The sequence below is a fragment of the Schistocerca cancellata genome, chromosome 10 (genome assembly GCF_023864275.1).
Source record: "Schistocerca cancellata isolate TAMUIC-IGC-003103 chromosome 10, iqSchCanc2.1, whole genome shotgun sequence".
NCBI lineage: Eukaryota > Metazoa > Arthropoda > Insecta > Orthoptera > Acrididae > Schistocerca > Schistocerca cancellata.
The window spans coordinates 106,324,725-106,343,545 of NC_064635.1; the positions used below are offsets into that span (position 1 = coordinate 106,324,725).

At 40.5% G+C, this 18,821-nt stretch overlaps 1 protein-coding gene across 1 annotated transcript in view; it reads left to right on the forward strand.

The window, feature by feature from the left end:
• The first annotated feature begins 785 nt into the window (after positions 1–785).
• Positions 786–18,821, forward strand: part of LOC126106173 (uncharacterized) — a 463,842-nt gene continuing 445,806 nt past the window's right edge. The window contains exon 1 of the mRNA XM_049912411.1: positions 786–946. The gene's annotated coding sequence lies outside the window, so the exon portion shown is untranslated. The remainder of the gene's footprint in view (positions 947–18,821) is intronic.

The window sequence follows — 18,821 nt, forward strand, 5'->3', positions numbered from 1 at the left end:
GTGGAAGGAAGTACACTGATTTCTCCATTCCTTTCTTAGATCATAGCTTTCTGGGGCGAGTTGACCATTGTTTATCTAGAATGGTTCTCTAGACTGGGTGTGCGGTAAATTTATTGAGTGTTTCAGTAAGTGGTAGGGCTCTGGACCTTTTCAGTTTAGGCCATTCATGTGTATTGCTTGTTGTCTTCAGAGAGATGGAGGGCAGTATTGGTGAGTACTGACAGTCTTGGTACTGGAGCGGATTTCCTGTTACACTTCTCATTGTGTCATTTAGAAGGATACCTAATTTTGTTGACATGGCTGCTTCCGTTCCAACGACAGACTCTCGACATATCCCTAAAATTTAGGAAAGTACAACAAGTAAAAGGATAGCAGCCAAAAATCAAGAAATAGTATATTGATGGAAGGGTCGGTGCTGGTGGAGAACTAACACCACGAAAATCGTGTTGATGTTTCTATAGGGCTGAAACTTCGCATCTAGACATCTCTAGGGGGTCACAAAGTTTTATTGTTCGCCATTTGATAATCACCGTGAAACCGCAGACACGATTCGTCCCAGCTGTTCTCACACAGGATTAAGGCCCCTGCTAGCTTCCCAGTCTGTCCGCAAATGGGCGCTGTCGTCGCCCCACCATCCCCAATCGATAGCACCGTCGCGGCGTCGCCGTCTGGCCGCTAGGGCGGCGCTGGCATCGCTACCTCCTACCCCCTCCCCGCGAGCACCGGCTGACGTCACAGGGCGCAGCGCGACCGCCACGCCACCACTGTGCAGCGCAGCGCCTCCACCGCCCACGCACCTCCATCAGGTCGGGGTGAGCGAGTGTTCGACCGTCTCGGAGCACCCAGAAGCCTGGAAGCAGCCGTCGCGCGGAGGGAGGTCCCGGTACATAGCCCGCGTCCATGACACCATGTCCGTCCCGCCCCACGGCGTAAACCTGCCCCAGCGGTGAGTACCTACACGTCTCTAGCATATGTGTCTGCATGTGTGTCTGTCTGCGTGTGTGTATGTATATATGTGACTACCACTCGCTGGCCGTACTGTGCTAGCGGTCTTCCTGCGCTGATACCATTGCAACCTGATTTTAAAACCATGCTAACCAAGTACCACAAAAAAATCTACCATCACCAGCGTCAGGACTTCGACCTTTAGGCCCCTTCTGGCTCTCTATGGGTCTTGCAACCTCCTACGCGTGTGGTGTACTGGTTTGTGGCTGAACATGTGACTGGGAAAACGCAATGCATTTGTAAAGGAAATCGCAGTCGCATAGAACACATTACTGAGGGAACTTATTTTCGTGTTGAGGCTATTTTCGTTTTCAAAATAAACATTTTATTTCTTTGTATAAAGAGACAGTCTCGGTTGCAAAGCTTTTCTTTCTCTCTCTTTTTCTTTTTTTTCTCACATTTATCCACGATCTTTATCCATTTAAGTTTATACACTTGGATTTGTTTCAGTGTATCTGATTCGACAGTTCTTCCTTTAAATGATTAGTTACTATCGTACTGACTAACCGCCCTACCAGTATTCCTTTGATAGACTTTCGTAGATGATATTTTTGAAATATTTTTTTAATTAGCATAATTAGCACAGCTTAGGTCGCTGCCCCTTAATTTGTAATCTTATATAATTATATCCTTACTTTTCATTTCCTCTTAAATAAACCTGCGGATGAAATTCCAGTGAAATGAATACCCTTAGCTGCATACAGGCGTTGATATAAGTCAACGGGTACAGTTTAAAATGTGTACTCCAACTGGGACTCGAACTCTGGATCTCCTGCTTACATGGCAGACGCTCTATCCAGCTGAGCCATCGAGGACAGATGGGATAGCGCGACTGCAGGGACTACACGCCTCCCGTGAGACCCACATTCGCAGCTTATTGTCCTGCACTATACTTATAGTGCCCCTGCCCATCATACTCATTACTCGCGTCTTCACAGCCGATTCCCGTAAGAGTTCGGGCACTGTTTTCGCATCCGCACAAAAGAAGATGGTCAAATGGCCGGTGAGCCTTATATATATATATATATCTCGTACCAATACGCCTGTCACAGAATGGAATAAAACTTTATTTCTTGCCTTAGTTGTTAGCTAATTTCGCACTCTACATCTCAGCGAAACAAAGTTATCGTGTAACGTTTTATATTCCACACATCTGTGGAGGAATCAATGTCTAATGGCGTCCTTAACAAAGGTTTCTTACGAGCGAGATAGTAAAGGGCATCACACGGCGACAGACGTGAATTCCGTATGCACTAAGAGAAAAATGGACCATTATGCAGTTTTGTCGCGATGCCGGCGTGATACGCATTAAAATAGTTTAGTTTAACGTTTGAAGTAACCTTTACTATGGACACCACCAGATGTTACTTTCTCCACACAGATGCGTGGAATATAAAATGCTACACGTTTCTGTGCTATGTAGCTTTGAAATGTCCAGTGCGGAAAAAAACAGCCTACGCAGATAAACGACTTCCCTCAATAAATTCACTTCGTCTGCGGACTCATGCATACAAAAGATTATTGACGCGTACAAGACGCAAGTGTGACCAATTATAAGGCTTGCTACACACTTTGGAGCCGATATGAAGTAGGTATGCCAACAGATCGAATGAATTAAGGGACGCGCTGCTAGCTTGGTAACAGACCGGTATAACCCATACTAAAGTGTAACAGAAATGCTCAGACAACGTAAACGGGCATCCTTTGAAGAAAGGCAATATAAATGCTCGAGAAAGGGTGCCGGTTAAAAATCTCGCGTCCATGCTGTGATAAGACAAAGAGGAGTTTAGGCATATACAGAGACATACACTGAGTCATTTACCCCTCCTGAGACATGCGAATGGGATAGAAAAATAAATAAAAACATAAATAAAATAAATAAAAGAATCAGTGATACGCTACGTCATGCTTTGTATAGTCGCTTGCGAAGTGTTTATGTTAAAGGAAACTAATTAACATTTCTGCGAAACTGGGAGTCGAACCCAAAACCACTGATTTAGACGACTGCTTGTGTAAAAAAACACAAGCAGTCGTTTAAACCAGTGGTTCTCAGACGTATTTCCTCTGTCCACCCCCCTCCCCTTTCACGAGGAAAAATAATATCAGCCCTCCCTAGCATGTCTTACTAATAAAAATGTCATCTTTTTATACCAAATTCAGTTTAGACGTATTTTACGCAATAGAAACCAAAACTACATGAACTGTTATAACGAAAATACTGAACAACTTGTTTGACACGTATTAATTTATTGAAAAAATATTAAATGAACAGTATTTACAAATCAGCAAACAAGGATTACAAGAGAATTAAAAATTTAAAGTTCAATGTGATGGATGATTTGCCTTCTGAGAAGAGAGTTCCTCAAAACGTGATGTAACAGCAGAAACAACCACTCGAAGTTCTTTGCTTACATTTGTCTCTGTACGGTGGTTCGACTTCATAGCAAGTACATTGTTGGAAAAGGAATCAGGATCGTCCATGCATTTTGGGTCAGCGTTAGAGATTTCTTACTAATACGTACTCAGTACTTCAACAAAGACACCATTAAATTTAATCTTCAGTGAAGTATCATAAGTGAAATCAATAAGTTGTTGCTGCTCTTTTATATCCAGACATGGCGGTCCCGGAGCATTTTTGAACGGAGAAGCAATTTCTGTCGATGGTTGAACGAGTCAACGAAAGGAAGACAAGCAGTCAAATGAGCAGCTTTGTGGATGACGTTAGTAAATTGAAGGGGAAAGGGAGAGTTTGAGAGAGGAATGCAGACAGACATTACGAGGAATCAGCAGCGACGGGCGAAAGTGTGTTTCGGACCGGGATATTTTTCTGATTCCGGGATCTGCCGCTTACTTGGCAGGTGCGTCACCACTGCGCCATCAGTGACACAGTGTTATCCTAACTGCACGCACCGGCACTATACATATATAAACAGGTAATAAAACGAGAATTAAAACACAAGAAGGGAATTAGAATAAAGAATTAGACACGGAGACTCTAAGTCCACTCCTGTTCAGGTTAGTAATGGAGCACATTATTGATGCCATAAGAAGGAAACAGGGCTATAAAATGGGAGATGATGTCGCAAATACGCTGTACTGGTAGCAGATAAGAAGGATAATTTACGAACGTTACGTTACCAGTTTAATAAAGTAACTAAGCTGTATGACAAGAAAAATCTCATGAAACAAACCTTAGAGTATGGTAATATCAAAAACGCATGTGCGATGTAAATTAGAGTAGACAGTGTGTCAATCGAACAAGCGATGAGTTTTAATTATCTAACGTGTCACCAGCTATAGAGACTTAAACGTAGAAGTGAAAAATCAAGTGACAAAGACAGTAAGGGTAGTCGGATGCCTGCAAAATAGTCTATGGAGAATCAGATTTATAACTGAGGGAAAAATAAAAATGTATGAAACAATTGTGTCTCCTGTTGTGACATACGCCGCAGAACCTAGAGCAGAAACGTAAAAGACAACACAAAAGGTAATGGCAGTGGAAATGAAGGTACTAAGAAAGGTACGAGGCATAACCATATGGGGTAAAAGAACAGATGTAAGACAAGGTAAGAGAATAGTGTCGGGTACAAAGTAAATGGGTGTAAACAACAAACGAAAATTGGAGGGATTATGTGGAGAGGATGGACGCCACAAGACTGGCTAAAAGTTGTAAACATGGACGACGGGAAGGGAAACAGCCACCCGGACGAGCACCCAAGAGATGGGACAGCAGATGGTCCAGTACAACCACGGAATGAGGCAGGCGAACAGTGGAAATCCTAATCGGCAGAAGAAGAAGAGCGTGTTAATCAACGTTGCTGAGCGTTGCTTCACTGAGATCGTTTCATGTCGTTTCCCCTTCATCGATCTCATTCCCATTATCTCTAATCATTCCATGCAAGTGAAATTAATTCTATTGCCATATATTACCTAGCTACTATGGATATCCTACATTCAAGATGTGCTGTAGCCAGTGGCTATATTTACGTGTCATATGAACGATGCTTCATATGTCTTCTCCTCTTTTGTGGTCAGGGAGGGAATAGCCTGCCTGCTGCCCATCACAGGAACCTCGTTTCGGTCAAATCTCTTCTCTCTCTCTCTCTTTTTTTACTCGGTCAGATGCTAAAATCCAGTTTTCGCTCCGCAGAACAATCTACAAAAATGATTAAGAAGAGAGTCTGTGCAGTACTCTCACATTGTTTGCAGAAGCTGGTGCCGTTTACCGTCTAGTAAACTCTTCAGAAGGTCAAAAATAGACAAAATGTTTTGACAGAATATCTGTACGATGCTACAAATATAAAACTCTTCAATTCAACTAAATACCTATGGATTACTACGAATAACATCAGATAGATAATGGTTCAAATGGCTCTGAGCACTATGGGATTTAACATATAAGGTCATCAGTTCCCTAGACTTAGAACTACGTAAACCTAACTAACCTAAGGATATCACACACATCCATGCCCGAGGCAGGATTCGAACCTGCGACCGTAGCAGCCGCGTGGTTCCTGACTCAAGCGCCTAGAACCACTCGGTCACAGCGGCCGGCCACATAGATAATGTTGGGAGGAAAACACACATGGTTCACATGGCTCTGAGCACTATGGGACTTAACAGCTATGGTCATCAGTCCCCTAGAACTTAGAACTAATACCCAGTCATCACGAGGCCGAGAAAATCCCTGACCCCGCCGGGAATCGAACCCGGGAACCCGGGCGCGGGAAGCGAGAACGCTACCGCACGACCACGAGCTGCGGACTGGAAGGAAAACAAACGAAACATTTATCGACAAAACGCTTAGAAAATGCAACAGGTCTATTAAAGGGATCGCTTACACTACGTTTGTTCGTCCTGTTCTGGCGTACTGCTGCACGGCATTGGATCCTTACTCAGTAGGATTACTCTCTGTATACATAAATGATTTTGCGGACAGGGGGGCAGCAATTTGAGGTTGCTTGCTGATGATGCAGTGGTGTACTGTAAGGTGTCGAAGTTGAGTGATTGTAGGAGAATACAAGATGACTTAGTCAAAATGTGTGGTTGCTGTGATGAACGACAGATAGATCTAAATGTATAAAAATGTAGGTTAATGTGCATGAGTACGAAAAACGAACCCGTAATGTTCGGATACAGCAATAGCATTGTTCTGCCTGACACAGTCACGTCGTTTAAATATCTGGGTGTAACGGTGTAAAGCGTTATGAAATGGAACCAATAAGCGAGGATTGTGGAAGGAAAGCCAAATGGTCTGCTTCGGTTTATTGCGAGACATGTGGCAAAGTGTGGATCACTTGTAAAGGAGACTGCCTATAGGAGGCTAGTGCGACCTGTTCTTGAGTACTGTTCGAGTGTTTGTGATCCGTACCAGGTCGTATTAAAAGAGGACGTCGAAGCAGTGCAGAGGCGGGCTGCTAGTTTTGTGAACGGTAGGCTCAAACAACACGCCGGTTTTACGGAGATGCTTCGGGAACTCAAATGGGGATCCCTGGGGGGAAGGCGATGTTCTTTTAGAGGAACATACTGAGAACCGGCACTTTAAGCTGACTGCAGAACGATTCTGCTGCCTCCGGCATACAGTGCGCGTGAGGACCACGAAGACAAGGTGCGAGAAACTAGGGCTCATCCGGAGGCATATAGACAGTCATTTTTCCCTCGTTCTATTTGCGAATGCAACAGGAAGGGAAAAGACTGGCAGTGGTACTAGGACTGACGGGGGAGGGTATCGAAAAAGTTATCGGGAACTAGAGATAGTGTCACGTGTATGATACTCGAATTGGGGTGGCAATTTCTAGAACAAACGCGTTTTTCGTTGGGGTGTGATCTTTTCACGAAAGTTCAGACACTATCCTTCTTCTCCGAATGCAAAAATTTTTTTGTTGACGCCCACCTCCATAGTTAGAAAAGACCACTGTAGTTAAGAGAAATCAGAGGTTGAACGGAAAGATTTAAGCGTTTTATTTTCCCGTGCGCTGTTCGAAAGTTGAACGGTAGAGAAGTAGTTTGGAGGTGGTTCGATGAACAATCTGTCAGGCAGTCAGTTGTGAATCGCGGAGTAATCATGTAGATGTAGACGTAGATGTAGACAACAGTACTGCAGCTACCTTACGGTACGTTTATTTCCTTCCTTTGTATGCCCTCGTTCGTTGTTCTGTTCATAAGAAACTTACAAGTCAGGGAGGTTCGATGTAGGAATTCTGCAATTCCCGATACGTTATGTGAATGACTAAATACGAGGGCTGGAACTTTAATAGTGGCAACTATTTATTTACAGCTCGTGCAGAATAGATACGTGTTTCAAAGTTTTACTGACCTTCAAAATAGTCACCAGCGTTGTGTATAACCCGTTGCCAGCGATGTGGAAGTCGTGGAAATAGGTCTATTGCCCGACGAATTTGTAGCAGCTCTGAAGCGAATGCTGTGGAGTGTTTCTTTCAGTTTAGAAACCGAGATGAGCTCACGAGGGCTTAAGTCAGGGGAGTGCATTAGGTGGTATAGCACTTAGCAGCCCCATCAGTCAAACAAATCAGTAACAGCTTGAACTGTACGTGCTTGAGCGTTGTCCTGCAAAATAGTGGTGAGGTTCTGCAAAAAGTGTCATCACTTCTGTCTCTGTGCTGTTCATTTTTGGAGCACAACCTACGACCAACTTAGAGACAGAAGTGATGATACTTTCTGCATCATAATTTTGACCATCATTTTGCACGACAATGCTCAAGCACGTACAGTGCAAGCTGTTACTGATTTGTTTGACTGATGGGGCTGCGAAGTTCTATACCACCTACTGCACTCCCCTGACTTGAGCCCTTGAAACTTCAACTCGACTTCTAAACTGAAGGAAACACTTCACGGCATTCGCTTCAGAACTGCTACAAATTCGTAGACCTCGCAACTCGAACGGTCAACACAACTGGCACTGCTAAGAGTATCCTACGACTTCCACATCGCTGGCAACGGTTTATACACAATGGTGGTGACTACTTTAGTGGTCAGTAAATCTTTGAAACACGTATCTATTTTGTACGATCAGTAAATAAATAGTTGCTACTATTAAAGTTCCAACCCTCGTATATTAACTCCAAGAGTTTCTCAATGATTTTGTTACCAATTATAATTTTTGGTCCACAATTGACCAGTGTTTTGGTTTTCTCTGCAGATATCATCATATTATATTCTTTAGCAGCAAGGTGAAATTTGTACAGTACATCCATTATTTCTTCCATTGAACTGCGTAGGATGCGCTGATAACGTGCGAATAATAGTGTCGTAGGGTCACAGTTATGTATATCTAACATACATATACCCACCTTACGATACCTTTGTCTACATGACTCAATAAAGATTGTTCATTACCTAAGAAAGACTAGTGTTCCAGAAATTACTTCAACGCTATGAAAAGCAAGTACTATCAAATCAGGGGAATGTTTTTTAATATTGTTTTAGCTGCACGGTCAATTGAGATTTTTATCGCAATTTACATTTCTCGGATTCGGTTGTGGTATGTACGTAAATCGTCAGAGCCGCCTTTGCTGTTATCTCCAGCTAGTTGCTTCATATTTGCATCGTTCAGAAGAAACTAGTCACTGGTATTACAAGATTCGGTGGTGGTCGTGAAATACTGAAGCCGTTCACACGGCTCGGAATACTGTGTATGTCCAGTGCTCTTAAATAAAATATATCAGTTGTTAGCTTCAGTCACTGTAAACATCTTCACAACGGACATATCGAATATGATAAGAAAGAATTATCATAACATATTTATTCTGTTTGTAAGAAGCAGTTACAATATAATGTTTTTCGGTGATGTTTTAAGATCGAATCGCATGTTTGGCGTGTAAGATGTACCTCGATTACTGTTTATGTTGGCTGACCGCAAAATCACCATGTTCAACTCTTTCATTATTTTCCCCCTATGGATACCTACCTACCTGCCCCCATGAACCATGGACCTTGCCGTTGGTGGGGAGGCTTGCGTGCCTCAGCGATACAGATGGCCGTACCGTAGGTGCAACCACAACGGAGGGGTATCTGTTGAGAGGCCAGACAAACATGTGGTTCCTGAAGAGGGGCAGCAGCCTTTTCAGTAGTTGCAGGGGCAACAGTCTGGATGATTGACTGATCTGGCCTTGTAACATTAACCAAAACGGCCTTGCTGTGCTGGTACTGCGAACGGCTGAAAGCAAGGGGAAACTACAGCCGTAATTTTTCCCGAGGACATGCAGCTCTACTGTGTGATTAAATGATGATGCCGTCCTCTTGGGTAAAATATTCCGGAGGTAAAATAGTCCCCCATTCGGATCTCCGGGCGGGGACTACTCAGGAGGACGTCGTTATCAGGAGAAAGAAAACTGGCGTTCTACGGATCGGAGCGTGGAATGTCAGATCCCTTAATCGGGCAGGTAGGTTAGAAAATTTAAAAAGGGAAATGGATAGGTTAAAGTTAGATATAGTGGGAATTAGTGAAGTTCGGTGGCAGGAGGAACAAGACTTTTGGTCAGGTGATTACAGGGTTATAAATACAAAATCAAATAACGGTAATGCAGGAGTAGGTTTAATAATGAATAAAAAAATAGGAGTGCGGGTTAGCTACTACAAACAGCATAGTGAACGCATTATTGTGGCCAAGATAGACACAAAGCCCATGCCTACTACAGTAGTACAAGTTTATATGCCAACTACCTCTGCAGATGATGAAGAAATAGATGAAATGTATGACGAGATAAAAGAAATTATTCAGGTAGTGAAGGGAGACGAAAATTTAATAGTCATGGGTGACTGGAATTCGTCAGTAGGAAAAGGGAGAGAAGGAAACATAGTAGGTGAATATGGATTGGGGGGAAGGAATGAAAGAGGAAGCCGCCTTGTAGAATTTTGCACAGAGCATAACTTAATCATAGCCAACACTTGGTTCAAGAATCATAAAAGAAGGTTGTATACCTGGAAGAATCCTGGAGATACTAAAAGGTATCAGATAGATTATATAATGGTAAGACAGAGATTTAGGAACCAGGTTTTAAATTGTAAGACATTTCCAGGGGCAGATGTGGATTCTGACCACAATCTATTGGTTATGAAATGCAGATTGAAACTGAAGAAACTGCAAAAAGGTGGGAATTTAAGGAGATGGGACCTGGATAAACTGAAAGAACCAGAGGTTGTAGAGAGTTTCAGGGAGAGCATAAGGGAACAATTGACAGGAATGGGGGAAAGAAATACAGTAGAAGAAGAATGGGTAGCTCTGAGGGATGAAGTAGTGAAGGCAGCAGAGGATCAAGTAGGTAAAAAGACGAGGGCTAATAGAAATCCTTGGGTAACAGAAGAATTATTGAATTTAATTGACGAAAGGAGAAAATATAAAAACGCAGTAAATGAAGCAGGCAAAAAGGAATACAAACGTTTCAAAAATGATATCGACAGGAAGTGCAAAATGGCTAAGCAGGGATGGCTAGAGGACAAATGCAAGGATGTAGAGGCTTGTCTCATTAGGGGTAAGATAGATACTGCCTACAGGAAAATTAAAGAGACCTTTGGAGAGAAGAGAACCACTTGTATGAATATCAAGAGCTCAGATGGCAACCCAGTTCTAAGCAAAGAAGGGAAGGCAGAAAGGTGGAAGTCGAAACAAGGCCCCGGGAGTAGACAACATTCCATTTGAACTACTGATGGCCTCGGGAGAGCCAGTCATGACAAAACTCTACCATCTGGTGAGCACGATGTATGAGACAGGCGAAATACCCTCAGACTTCAAGAAGAATATAATAATTCCAATCCCAAAGAAAGCAGGTGTTGACAGATGTGAAAATTACCGAACTATCAGTTTAATAAGTCACAGCTGCAAAATACTAACACGAATTCTTTATAGACGAATGGAAAAACTGGTAGAAGCCGACCTCGGGGAAGATCAGTTTGGATTCCGTAGAAATGTTGGAACACGTGAGGCAATACTGACCTTACGACTTACCTTAGAAGAAAGATTAAGAAAAGGCAAACCTACGTTTCTTGCATTTGTAGACTTAGAGAAAGCTTTTGACAACGTTAACTGGAATACTCTCTTTCAAATTCTGAAGGTGGCAGGGGTAAAATACAGGGAGCGAAAGGCTATTTACAGTTTGTACAGAAACCAGATGACAGTTATAAGAGTCGAGGGGCATGAAAGGGAAGCAGTGGTTGGGAAAGGAGTAAGACAGGGTTGTAGCCTCTCCCCGATTTTATTCAATCTGTATATTGAGCAAGCAGTAAAGGAAACAAAAGAAAAATTCGGAGTAGGTATTAATATTCATGGAGAAGAAGTAAAAACGTTGAGGTTCGCCGATGACATTGTAATTCTGTCAGAGACAGCAAAGGACTTGGAAGAGCAGTTGAATTGAATGGACAGTGTCTTGAAAGGAGGATATAAGATGAACATCAACAAAAGCAAAACGAGGATAATGGAATGTAGTCGAATTAAGTCGGGTGATGCTGAGGGTATTAGATTAGGAAATGAGACACTTAAAGTAGTAAAGGAGTTTTGCTATTTAGGGAGTAAAATAACCGATGATGGTCGAAGTAGAGAGGATATAAAATGTAGACTGGCAATGGCAAGGAAAGCGTTTCTCAAGAAGAGGAATTTGTTAACATCGAGTATAGATTTAAGTGTCAGGAAGTCGTTTCTGAAAGTATTTGTATGGAGTGTAGCCATGTATGGAAGTGAAACATGGACGATAACTAGTTTGGATAAGAAGAGAATAGAAGCTTTCGAAATGTGGAGCTACAGAAGAATGCTGAAGATTAGATGGGTAGATCACGTAACTAATGAGGAGATATTGAATAGGATTGGGGAGAAGAGAAGTTTGTGGCACAACTTGACTAGAAGAAGGGATCTGTTGGTAGGACATGTTTTGAGGCATCAAGGGATCACAAATCTAGTATTGGAGGGCAGTGTGGAGGGTAAAAATCGTAGAGGGAGACCAAGAGATGAATACACTAAGCAGATTCAGAAGGATGTAGGTTGCAGTAGATACTGGGAGATGAAGAAGCTTGCACAGGATAGAGTAGCATGGAGAGCTGCATCAAACCAGTCTCAGGACTGAAGACCACAACAACAACAACATGGATACCTAATCGCCATCGTGTACATATAGCCGCCTGTCGCTACTAAACATTCAAAGAAAGAATGTGACAAAAATGCTATAAGCGACTTCGTTTAAGTATGCAATGAGCGCTCCACCAAAAACAGCTGCGAAATGAGTGACTCATCTTTAAAATTCGTTACAAGCTTGTATTTTAAAAAAAGTAGTCGATAGAGCAATCATTCGTGATGGAGCTGCAGCACTGTTTGAGAAAGATGGAGGAAGAAATTCCTTGTTGCCGTGTCAAATAAAGTAACCCAGCTCTCACGTGAATTAAGTCTAGAAAACACTGAAGACTTTAATTCAGACGCACGAGCAAGGATTCGTTGACGAGTTACCCCCAGATGTACTAATAAATTAGATGATTTAATTTCCTTTTGCTTTTTTTTCGTTCTATTATTATTGGCTTTAGAGTCTATTCAGTAACACGTGACGTCTTTTGATGGGGATAGGGGGTGAGGGGTGGGGGTATATACCCTACATGAACTCCATTGTCAAGTAGTAGCATGTCATTGTGCCCTTTTTTTTAGAATTACTTCACCTCATATTACAAATGGATTTGAAAATACTCGATGTGCGAAATTCTCCTTTGGAACAATGTGACAGTCGCTGCTCTTAAATTCAACTGAATTGTCTACGTGGACCGAGGTCAATAAAATAAAAAATAAAAAAATTGTCTATAGGTAAGATGTATTGTGGCCACTCTCTCACTCTGATTAACATGAGAAATAGGTAACTTGCATGCAATATTTCTTTCATATATCTGTTGTGAATCTGAATTTCCATTAAAGAGTTATTAAAAACTGTGTAGAGCAATTTATACTTGCGTTAATGGGATAAAAAAGGATATTATTTACTGAGAAAAATTAAGAAGCAAGTCGTTGCACCCATATCTACTGTACGTAGGTCTCATTGAGGTATCATTGTATTAAACAATACGACTAACGTAAAATTCATTTAATTGAAACGGCTAAAAACTGTATATTCCAAAAGTCAGTGTCTTCTCTCATCATAATCTTCCAAAAACAACAGAAGCAACCAAAATTACCAATAGAAAGGAGAGATTTTAGCATAAACTAAAAAGTTCCAATTACTAGATTTAGCATTAAGTTTGCCCAAACCAAAATGTACTGACATTCTGCCATTAACACACAAACAATGATTCTAACTTCTTTATACAATAACATTATTGTTCCAACGATTCCCATCGTCGTTTTATGGTGATATGACACATTACACCGGCGCCTTGTCTTCCAATTCTAATCACAACTCATTCTGAAAACTATAACTGTAGATATGTCATGTTTGGCCGCATCTGAGACGTAGAATAATATTTTAATCAACGAAACTGAATTTTCAGTGCAGCCAGTCTTGATTTTAATTTATCTGTTGTAACATTAGGTATCAACCAGCAATTTTTAATATTGTATTTATTTGTCTTTGTACACATATTTAGCATGCCACTGTTTGACTTAAAAATAATTTTGTGTGGAAATATGTCTTTAAAAATTACGTAAGAACCTAACGGCAGTAAGCTTCTAAATTTCTTACCTGTACAACGTGATATCTTCCATATACGAAAATAAAATTCTATACTCACAAAATTATCCTGGTTTAGAGGGCATTAAAAAACAGGTCAAGCTCATGTCGGAGAGAAACAACAAAAACATTTGATGTACTGGTGCACAGTTTCCTTTGTCTGTTAAATAAAGAAGAACAAGAGATGACTGTTAATGCAGGTTTATGATTGAAATAAATAATGACTTTTGGAATTTAGGTAGAACTTATTGTCATGTTGCAGACATCTTCCTTCACACATTATGCAACCACAGGAAGCCAAAAAAAAAATTTCAGTTTGTCGTTTCGTTGATCATTACAAGTATTTGCCACCCAGAATATTAATTCATCATTGTGAGGGCTGCCTGATACAGAATCCACATACATAAACAACGTTCAGAAAGAGTGAATGATGATGTGGAAGTATTTTTCGTATGAGTGTTAAAGTTAACCCGATGGTGCTTGTAATAAATTTAAGTTTGCAATTATATTATGTATGCTTTGGCACCCATTTGATTTAAAACTATTTAGCATTGTCACTCAGAGGTATTTGTTGAAAGTAAGCAGCTGTAATCTAAACTCATTTTTGAAGTGATACCTATGTTATTGGGTATACACAAAAGGACGATCTCTTTTTTTCATGACCATAGTAACTACATATGATTAACTGGAGTGTCTATCACTGTTTGTTCTTTGCAAAAAATGTGCAATTGTTTTCAAAAAAGTGTCCATCGAGCATCGGAGGTGATATATTTTCTTGATTAACCAAAATTTATTCAATCTGTTCTCGCTCAGAAACGAATTACTCTTTCCATTGCAATAACAGCGATATGTTACCTGGATGAAGTACAGTGACTATATGATGCTACAAATTTGTCATGAAATAACTGATTATCATTTCAGAAGGAATACCAATCCACTCAGTTTCAAAACTGGAGGATAAATATGACCTTTATGACTAATCACTCATTATTAAAATTGAATTTACCTCAGGAAGCGGTCAGTAATACTTCTACAACAATCTATAATCACTTACTTAATGAGAAGAAGAGTCCATCAGATAGGAAAGTCGAAAAAGCTTCTGCTGGGGAACTCCTTCTAGGCCTTAAAAGAATTTTATTAAGAAATTTGTAACTTATAAAAATCTTCCGTTGTGTAAATATACCAAATATTTAATATTTTAATAGAAACTCATCTGTGAAAGGTCAACATGCAGCCATATTTCGATAAGAATTTTAGCAAATAGTCTATAAATTTTATGGTATTATTATGTATACTCGCAACTAAACTGAACCAAGAAAACTGCAAAGGATAATGCGGAATACTATAGTAACAGTGAGATATTGGAAGTAGAGGAACTTTCAGAGAAATATCACTAATTTACTTCTAAAATTTCAGAGACGAAACTACATGACCGTTGTCGGAGAATCGTGCCAATATGGCGTCACGCGCAAGCGGCTTCACAGGACGTAAAATGTAACCTTTTCTATGATGAAACGATGGGACAAATCTGCTTCGGAAAACAGTAGTTCTTACCTCAATAACAGATCCTTTCATTCGAAGCTCAATTACGTTTCCAAAATAGTGCAGTTACACAAGCGAAGGTCATTGAGAGACCCAGAATAGAAAATCAATACATAGAACTACGAGTCTTGTTTCAACTTATTTCTAATTCTGCCAGCCTAATACTCGTAGTATCAGTAAGAACTATTTACGCCCGCCACCCTCATCCCGTTTCTTTAAAGAATAGAATTCACGCATATAAAACAGCTTAAGACATCTGATGAATGAGTTCATATCTTAAATATTTGCGTGAAGCACGGAGGCATGAAAAAGTGTTAGAAGAAGTTTGAAATTACGTTTATAGGTTGCTGGAAGTTCCTAAACGCTTTCATTGTCCATAATAGGATGAATATAGTCTCGGTAATTTTCACTCCTTTTAAGCAAAAACTAGCGACGTTTGCCGACAAGAAAAGGTTTCTTAAAGCTTTCAGATACTACGCATATCAATATTTATACGTAAAATCTCCTGAACTATGTATCGTACAGCGATGTAATTTTGCAGATACATTCAGAGATATATGTGGGTACTGTTTACAAAATATGTTGCGAAGAGCAAGTAAAGAAGCTACAAATTGAAACGTCATGTCTCGTGCTACAGATTTGCTGCATGTACAGCGAAAACGAAGAAAGCATTCAACTTTTCTGCTTTCATCATTTAGTGACGTGTGCCGATGAGAAAAAGTTTCATTAAGCATTTAGATTATAGGTAAGGTTTTAACTGTTTAGTAATACAGATTGCAGTACATTTTGTGCCCGCTACAAAGATTTTTATCTCTGAATGAATAATGTTGTGATATATTTTGACATATAGACCGCATATGCTAGTCAGTTATAAAATTTGTTGTCCAAGACACGTTTTTGTTATTGCTGTCAAATGTTTGAAAACCAAACCTTATTCAGCTCACACGATTATAAAAAGAATTAGTTTGTTTAACGCATCGCTTACATTCATGTATATTAAGTGCGAATGAGAAAATATTGGAAATTGGAAAAGACTGTACTCATTCTCTATCCACACTTAAGGAATTAAGTGGCTGCCTGCCCCAGCTTCACACTTTGCTTCATCTTCATCTTTCTACACTCCGCTTTTTATCGGAAGGTGTTTTGGTAATCTGTCACCATTAAATCGCATCTACAACTATATCTACTCCCCGTAAGCCATATTACGGTGTGTGGCAGAGGGCACTTTGTTTATATCTTTCGCTGTTTTGACACTATGATAGTCACACGGACATACGTAATTTAAATTAGTTCTGTATAATATGGTTAACAAATAACGTAATAATGATATGTTTGCTGTATCTGTCTGGTGGTACGAAGATGGTGGACTGTACCACCGAACGGGGTTGCAGTTAAACTGGGTTGCAGTTAAACTGATACACACAGCCCATAGCGTTATTGTTGCTACACATTATTGAAACAGCTTCTGCCCCTTTATGAACTGAAAGGATATTATAAATCGGACAAGCTGGAGCGACGGCCGCGTGTAGCTCCCCACACATAGCTATGATGCCCTTTCCTCTCCTTCTCATCAGACACAAAGGGCAAAGCCGTATTGATGCACAGTGATTAGCACACTGGACTCGCATTCGGGAGGACGTAGTATAAGTCAGTTTCAATTTACATTTTAAACCCCCGTCCAAAGATACATGCCAGCTATGCGATTCCCTGCAGAACATTCTTAGTTTTGAGAATGGTGATGCAAAAAAGGACGAGGCAAAGATTATAAGAGAACTTCATCTTCGGCGAGCACAACAAGCAAGAGATTCTTTGAATTCAGACAAGCTGCTCGCAGGAGAAGATGTTTACGTTTTTACTTTCGATCTTCCCACATCTGTTGCCTATTACAAACTAAATATGTAAGTATATAACCTAGGAGCGCACAGTTTTAATGACTCTAAAGGTTACATGTAGATGTGGTATTGGACAGAAGGATCTCGAGGATCACACGAAACTGGAGAACGTCTTATTAAGCATCTTGCACGCCTCATCTCATCGCCACATTATCATGTATTCAGATTCTTGCACAGGCCAAAACAGGAATATCAAACTAAGCTTATCGGTGCAAAAATTTTTGCAAGATCCAGGGATGTCGGCTGATTACATTGACCACAATTTTATGTTATCGGGACACAGTTACCTCTCAAGTGATGCACATTTTGGCGTTATCGAATCAAAAGCAAAAAAGAAAGAATTTATTTTTGGTCCAAGGGATTGGATTGATTTGGTAACAACTGCCAGATGAAAAACTCATTTCTGGGGACAGAGATGAAGCGAGAAGAGTTTCTTCCAGCCATAAACTTGGAAGTTTGAATTTCCAATAGGAAAACCAATACTGAAGGGGGTAAAGTAAACTAGTTGAAAATGAAATGGCTAAGATTCTGCAAAGAGCAAGAAAGTTCTACTTTCCACAAAGAAACATTGCTGGAAGATATCGCATTTTATGAGATCAACATTACATCAAATTCAAAAGGAAGGCATCCTCATCTGATGAACATTGCTCAAGATCCACTGTATCCAGATCGTCGACCTGTTAAAGAGTTGGAAAAAAGCGTAGGTTGGAACTTTTGCATTATATTCCTCCACATTATCATTCATTTTATAGATGATTACCTTCAATAAACCAAAGCACACGTGCATCATCCTGAAAACCAAAAGAAATCAAGAATCCTGCAAAGTATGGCAGCGATAATGATGAATATATAGATTAAATTCATGAAAAATTGGAGTGGGCAGTAGCCATAAGTCACAGTTTTTGTGCCGGGCGCTGTGGCCGAGCGGTTCTAGGCGGTTCAGTTCGGAACCGCGTGGCTGGTACAGTCGCAGGTTCGAATCCTGACTCGGGCATGGATGTGTGTGATGTCCTTGGGTTAGTTAGGGTTAAGTAGTTCTAAGTCTAGGTAACTGATGACCTCAGATGTTAAGTTCCATAGTGCTTAGAGCCATTTGAACCATTTTTGAACATTTTTTGTGTAAAATTATAGTTGTTGTAAATTATGTAAGTTACGTTCTCCTGTATCCTCACAATAGGTGAGTTGTTATTAGGTTTCGATAAAAACGTCTTATCACTGTATGAATCACCTGCGTTTTTCTGTGTTAGATTTTGAAAACATCTGATTATCTTCAGTTTTATTTTGGACTAACGTACACCGATTGGCATCTGAACACTACATATAATGGAGCACTATTTTATTTTTCCATGTCTTTACGACGTCATCTATTTATGTATTAAATAATGGGTACGATAAACGAGACATTTGTCGCTCATTCTTTTTGGAGTAATTTGGAATCTACATCTTTGTGATTCTTTGCAGAGGATCATTTTAAAATGGCTTACACTTATACTGACGTGCGCTATGCGACAAGTCGTCACGTAGCACACACAAATAATTAATTTTCTTACCTCACAGCCGGCCTGTGTGGCCGTGCGGTTCTAGGCGCTTCAGTCTGGAACCGCGTGACCGCTACGGTCGCAGGTTCGAATCCTGCCTCGGGCATGGATGTGTGTGATGTCTTTAGGTTAGTTAGGTTTAAATAGTTCTAAGTTCTAGGGGACTGATTACCACGGGTGTTAAATCCCATAGT